Source organism: Rhinopithecus bieti, unplaced genomic scaffold, assembly GCF_001698545.2.
Source record: "Rhinopithecus bieti isolate Rb0 unplaced genomic scaffold, ASM169854v2 scaffold_35231, whole genome shotgun sequence".
Lineage (NCBI taxonomy): Eukaryota > Metazoa > Chordata > Mammalia > Primates > Cercopithecidae > Rhinopithecus > Rhinopithecus bieti.
Window position 1 is genome coordinate 154370 of NW_016814955.1, and position 7763 is coordinate 162132.

Below are 7763 nucleotides of genomic sequence, written 5' to 3' on the forward strand. Positions count from 1 at the left end.
GTTAGATCGCAGACTGCTGTGCTAGCAATGAGGGAGGCTCCGTGGCCGTGGGACCCTCCCGGCCAGGTGTGGGTATAATCTCCTGGTGTGCCCATTTGCTTAAAGCGCAGTATTGGGGTGGGAATTACCTGATTTTCCAGGTGTTGTGTGTCTCAGTTCCCCTGGCTAGGAAAAGGGATTCCCTTCCCCCTTGCGCTTCCCAGGTGAGGCGATGCCTCGCCCTGCTTCAGCTCTCGCTGGTCGGGCTGCAGCAGCTGACCAGCACCAATTGTCCGGCACTCCCTAGTGAGATGACCCCAGTACCTCAGTTGAAAATGCAGAAATCACCGATCTCCTGTGTCGCTCGCGCTGGGAGTTGGAGACTGGAGCTGTTCCTATTTGGCCATCTTGTTTTTTCTATGATGGTGAGTGATGATGAGCATTTTTTCATGTGTCTGTTGGCTGCATAAATGTCTTCTTTTGAGAAGTGTCTGTTCATAGAGGATAATATATTCTATATATCTTTATAAAATATAGAACATGGAGGAAAGTGAAAAGAAGGAAATAAATATTTTGTATTCATAGATAATTACTATTAACATTTGTGCATAGACATATAATTTTAGAGTTTTTTCCAGAAAGCTATTGGAAAAATCAAACCCTGCTTACCACTTTATAAGATACTGTTCTCATTTAGTCTGTAGCATCACAAACAGCTCACCTTTGGTTGCACAGTGCCCAGTTGAATGGATGCAGCGCAATATGCTTACCTACTTCTATATTGCTCGGGATTTGGGTTGGTTCTAATTCCTGAAGTCTCTTTGATAACAAAGGAAAGGGAGAACAAAGAGAGGGGAGAAACTGGGAATTTAGTATTCAAATATTAAATTTGAACACCTCCAAACTTGAATAGTAAATTGGAATTGCTCCTCAGAGTAAAGTACCCAAAGAACTAATAACTTACTCTTTTCTGCAAATGGTGTCTCTCTATTAGTTTATCGCATTAGCTTGCCTTTGAGTTCAAGCAGGCAAGACACAGAGGCAGGTCCCTGAACCACAGCACTCTAATTTTACATGTCAGAGTTAATACCACTATCAATGTCAATGTGGGAAGCTGGGCTTTAAAGTAATCACCTCCTACTTATGGTTTGTTGAATAGAATTGAAAACCCAACGTTTTCTAAAGGCTCACCACTAAGACTGGATTGGCATTCCTAAAAGTGGGAGGCTCAAAGACATTTCAAGCATGTTTCTGTCATAGTGATTTGTTGCGGTGGTTCATTAGCAAAATCTCTCTTCTACCTCACTCTAATAGTAACAATAGAACCTATGATATCTCTAGGGAACTTTACAGTTCACAAAAGGGATTTCACCTCACTCTCTGATCTGATTACCACCATAGACCTTTGAAATCAGCTAGTAGCAGGGAAACCTCCTACCCCTCCATCTCCTGCCTCTGTCTCCAAATTCCATTCTGACTGGACTATGCTTACTGGTGATTGGGGTCACCGTGTTTTAAAAGACATGTGCATTACACGAATCCTCTCTCTTTGACCTGTTGCATCCAGCCTTGTGTGGCAAGCTTGTCCAATGTCCGGATTGGGAGAGTGGGCTGGCATTTCTCTAGCTTTCTTTTCTGTGTGTGTGAACTCTGAATGCTCTGGTCTCCAGGGACTGGCTGGCAGTAAGAGTTGGATTTCAAGCAGAAGGAGAAGACCCATTAAGCTTACCTGAGCTTAAGTAACAAGCAGTAGTCCAGATTATTACAGGGTACAGGCACTAGTCCAGTTAGTCATAAAATGGTTTCTGCTCTCATTTTGACACTGTGATTTATGTGTGTGTGTCCCTGCAAATCTGCATCACCCCAATATCATCAATACTTCTAGTCTAGTGGTTTATGCTCATATTATAGAGAAGGAAACCAAGACTCAGACCCCTGTGTGACTTGCCCAAGGTCACAGGGCTGGTAATAATGGAGCCTGACCTAGCTCTCAATTTCTGATCTTCAGTCACCACGCCAAGCTTCCAACACTTTATCTTTCCCCAGACATGACCCACATCTTGGCCACTCTTCATTTTGTCAATAATAAGCAATGGGCAAGCTCTTCCCCTGGATGGGCAGCTTCTCCTGTTATCACCCAGTCACATGCAGGCCTCACTGTTATCATGTCTTTTCTCCTGCCACAGGAACAAATCATAACGCTACTAGAGCTTCCTCTTGTCAAGGAGCAGAAAGTTTTGGTAACTATTGTTCAGTCTGTGCTCAGGAGTGACATGGACAATAGGTAGATTTCTGCAGCCTTAGGGAAGTATCAGAATGAATCTGTTGAAAAACTGTGGTTCCAGAGACTCTTGCCTGTAATTCTCCCCAGCATAGTCTTTTATCTTTTATTGCCTTGCATGACTTCTTCTGCTTTCATTACCACTGAGACAAAGGCATTTTTTTTGTACTTACTGAATTTTTTCTCTAGGTATCATATGAGTGGTGTACAAACTCAACTTTCAACCTCCTGCTATTCAACTTGAGAGCTGTTTTATGTGTTTTACCAATTTCAAGTTACTTTCTAACTGACTGCAGGAAAAGTTCTTTATGTCCTTCTGGAGAAGCAACCAATTTTCACTGAATGGTAATACAATTGAGTCCTTCTTATTTGCTTTCAAGTCTCATCACAAATAGTTAGCATTCTGTTCCTTTTGCCAGAAATAATGGCCTTATGTTTATAAAAAAAACAAAATGCATGTGTTGCAATATAGATTTAAAAGTCGACACTGAAATATGCTTTCTTCTCTTAGTAATATTATTTTTTATTACTTCTCTCTATATATTTTTAAACCCACATGATACAGATATCTGACTCATGAAAAGAAAAATAGAAGTGAAAATTGCCATTTTTCTCAAGAAATAGCCCTTTCTTCCCACAATTATGAAGAAGACCACTTGACTTTTATTACTAAGCTTTCCAAACCACTGAGCATGCACCTTCACATGCCTGCAGAGTGCACTTGTTGAATTCACTTGTTCAACACTCTGCACATGCCTGCACTTGTTGAATTCCAGTTACACATCACTATCACAGACAGGTAAGGGGTCAATGAAATACATATTCATGACCCCACAAATAATCCTTTCAGTAGTCTGTTTCCTAGTTACACGATTTCCCTTTTCTTAAATCCTTGAATTATTTGATAAAAGTCTCCACAGTGGTGTTTTTATTGTGGCTGAGCTTTGGTGGGTAAAGAGATAAAAGAAAAACTTCAACCTATGGCCTTGGGACACACATAAGAAATTTGCTACCCAGATGAGGCACACTTGTGGAAGCCAAAGATCTTCATACTTATATCAAATCCATGAATGTTCTGGCTTCTGAACATGGCCCAAGTACGGGAGGGTTATGTGCAGTATTAAACAGATGACTAACTACATCTGATGCCTAAGTAGTGACTTTGTGGTGGACACACAACTTTTTCATCATGCTATCATGCAATCATCTTTAAAACTCGGGATGTCATCTTCCTCCTTTGTAAGTTCAAGCCCCCAGATATGGCTTATCAGGCCACTTGTAATATGCGTGCTTTCAAGTTCATGATATATATTGCATTACATTTATAATATCAGGTGAGGTGACACGGTAAATGATACCTTCAACTGTCTCCAGCTCCAATCTTGGAAAATGTTTCTGGTAGTCCTAGTAGCAGGGATAGCAAGCTAAAATAAAGGGGTTATCTTTTAACCCCCAGAACCTCAGAATGTGACCCTTATTTGGAATTAGGGTCTTTACAGAGTTAATCAAATTAAAATAAGATAGGATTGGCACTAACCCAATATGAGTTTTTAGAAAAAGGGGAAATTTCAACCCAGAGACATGCACGGAGGGAGATCTATAAGAAAAGATAGATAGAGTCAGAATGCCATGAGAAGACAAATGCACAGACTAGAGGGATGCAACTAAAAGCCAAGGAATGGCAAAGATTTCCAGCAAACCACCAGATGTTGGAAGAAGCATGGAACAGATTCTCCTTCACAGTCCTCAGAAGGAACCAACCCTGGCGACACCTTCATCTGGGACTTCTAGCTTCCAGAACTTTGAGACAATAAATTTCTGTTGTTAAAGCCACCAGTTTGTGGTACTTTGTTATGGCAGTCCTGGGAAACTAATATAGGTGGTAAATGAATCATAGAAAAATAATTCAGTGCTGAACAAGACCAGTTACTGGAGAGATTTCTGGCATTGTAGAATTGATGGGTGATATTAAGAAGATAGACCCATTTTCAGGGTCATAATCACAGTTTTATGCACAGTTTATAATTGCATCATGTTCAGATAGGATACCAAAGACCAGCCTGTGAGGACAAGCATCTTCAGTTCCATGAGTATAATAAGAAAATATTTCCTCTGCTGAAACTATAGCCCTGCCCTTGCGTGGTGCCTGCCCCTTGATTCTTTTGTTTTTCATTTTTCGTTCTTTTTTTAAGTCATCTCTATAGTTTTACTCTCCTTGGAAAGGTTCCATCTGCTTTACAATGATAGTGTTTACTTAGCTGGCTTCCTAGGTTGGAGTAACAGGAGGGAAGAAGAGAAATTATTGTAATTTTTTAGTCTTAAGCTAAATCTTGATATTACTGTCATAACCCTGGCAAGCAGTTTTCCTGTGATAGTGTTATAAGAAATCTCAGCCATTATGTAGCAACCACAATTGTATTCTCATTCCCACTACCTTTTTTTTTTTCCTTCTTGTTTTGGGTGTTTCTCTGCTGGAGGCAAACGGAGCTCCTGAATCATTAGGATGGACACAACATCAATGGAATCTGCTTTTAGTGGAATGGGTCTTTGGATAATCTGTTTTCATCACATCAAGACCTAAACCAGTCAGTTAACACAGAGGAAATATTAAAGGCAATATTTTTTCCTTAAGGTAAGGCACCAGATAAACCACGTGCTATTTTTTTTTTCACTTAAACACTAAAGTGAAAACATTCAGCAAAGTCTTATTGAGGAAGAAATAAGAAGAAAATTGATTTAAAAACAAACAGATGCTGCCAATATGATCTCTGGGAGGCTGGGAATCAGGTCCACTTTGGTCTCATCTTTTTCACCTTCTACTGAAGTACTACCCACTTCTTTTTCCATTCATTTCAGCCTGTCTCCCAATATACCATCTGTCCACCTCATCTGAGAAAGCTTACAGACAAAGAAGTAAATAGGGTAACATACAGGAGGCCAAAGTATGCTAGATGGTTATATAGAGATCAGATAACCCTCCTCCCATTGCTTTTCCACTGTGAACCATTTCAAACTGACAGGACAAGAGTGCCGCCATCTTCACAACACGCCACCATCTTAAGCTTTGAGTTTCTATTTGACCACCTGGCCAAAACCCCGAATGTCATCCCTGCCCATAGCTTCAACAGAGCATAATGGCCCTAACAGATCAGCCAGCACTTCTCCAACCCCTCCCTAATAGAATCTTGCTTCAAAGCACAGTTCCCCACCCGGCCCTTTAAAAAAGCCTCAGGCTATAAGAGAAGTTTGCTCTGGACCCTGCTGGCCAGAAGCCCTTTTGAGGTTTACTCTCAAAAAACCTGTGTCAACTGTTGAGCCACCCTCTCACCACCTCTTTTCTCAATCTTTCTATTCCCACTTCCATGCCAATTTGGTTTTTAGATGTAGGTAATACCAACACAGCCAAAGACAGCCAGCCCAGAATAATGATCTCCACAATTCTGAGGACACAGACTTCAAGTTAGAAATTCAACTGAACATGACCAGAGTTTCTCACTGTAACGCAGAGAAAAATAAGTAACACTGTGCACACAAAGGTCATAAAATTGTCAGGGATTGTAAAAATGTCTTGGGTGTTCAGATTTCCCTCCTACTCTTTTTGGGGGTGGGTGAGGGAGTGATGCTAACTGTAATAGCAAGAGACGATTGCACAAATGTGGCTATCAAGCTGTGGTAGAAATGACTGGTCCTTTTCATTCCTATATTTCAGTGATCTTAGTAGCTACTTCATTCTACTTCTTTCTATTTCCTCGTATTTTCATTGTTACTCACCTCACTCTTATCTAAACAGAATTTTTCATGATCTAATTTCATCTACTGGGGGCAAAATAAATCCATCCTCATTTGGAAACCTCCTTTTATGTATTTCCACAACAGGATGATTTGCTTTATTATCCTAACCTTGAAGGGTTTTCATTCCTTCACCACTCACAACCCCTCCCCTCTAAGTCTTTTGGCAAAGCATTTGACATGTTTCTTCCATCCTACAAAACTTGTCATCTGTCTGTGAATTTAGACATAAATAAGTCAAGGAAAGGATCTTTTCTTAGATGCCTAATGACTGGAATTATGTCTTTTGGAGACACATTTACATTTCCATTCATGATGACATCACATTGAATATTCATCTTTGTTTTTTCATCAGCTATCAATACAGTCTTTTGATGCACGGCTGGGGTCTAGCCTCTGGTTTTTAATATCAAGCAGTAATTGGGACTTTCACATCCTCCTTGAATTATTCTGTACCTACTTTCACAAATTCCTTTTTTTCTACATCTAATCTTTAATTTAGGCTGATCAAATTGCCTTGTCACAAATATCTTTTAAACATATTACCTATCTATCTTTTTGTTATACTTTGCACATTCGATCAATGCTTTAAAAAAAAATCTCCCTTTAGAGTTTCTTGTAAATGCATAAAATAGCATCAGGCATGGGAGACAGACTTCTCAATCTCTATGATTTATTTGTGAAATATCCTGGAGTAGAGGAATCCATAATAGTCTTGAAACAGTGTATTGAAGTAAAGAGCACGCAGGGAGACATTTAGCAAACAGTAATGACAATTATAAAAACAAAGAGAGGAGAAGAGAGAGGCATCTCCTGAGGCTGGGAATTAATTGAAGGTGGGAAGTCACCAGAATAGACAGACAGGTTAGCCCTTCATAGCCCCCAACTTCCCTCACGGACAAATCTCTCCTTTCTGACAGTAAAGCCCAGGCAGACAGAGGCAAGAATAGCAAGCGTTTTTTGTTTTTGTTTTTGTTTTTTTTGGTCAGAATGTCTTGTTTTTGGTTAAAAAAAATAAAGAAAACTGCTAACACATTTGGTGCTGCTCATTCATAAGGAAAGTGGCTGTGTAACATTTAGATATCTTTTGAAATCTATACACGCTCTTCCTACCTGCTGTGCTCAATTTCAGAACCCAGAGCTGTCATTAAGAAAAAAATAGCAACCTTTGTTCTCTTCTCCAGGCACATGTTGCACCAGCTTTTTGTTTCCAGGAAAAATAAAAAAATCTCCATTATTTTCTTAGACCAGAGAAGCCAGACTCAAGCTTTCCCTTTCTCTGGCCCTTGTTGTGCACTGGTACTGGACACATCATTATTGTGGTTCAGTGGGCAAGATTTTCTTTCACGTATTTTAAAGTCCCTCATGAAGACATCAGACCACTTACTATAACTGATGGTTTTCATTCTCAGTGTAATAAAGGCACATTCCTGAAGCAGACATTTCCATCAGAGATAGCAAACAACAGAAGTTTCAAAGGCTTAGTTCAGATGCATATCTACACTTTCAAAGCTTAGCTGCATCTCTGGGATTTGAAAACTGGATTGGAAATCTGAATTGTATATATTTTATACTTCTTAACTTAGCTTGAATTTTATACACTTCGTTTTTATGTCTTTAAACATATCAGAGAGACCAGCATTATGAAAAAATGTACATATTATACAAATAAGAAATAAAAGTCAAGCTTTGTGTGTTTATTGAGATATGATAA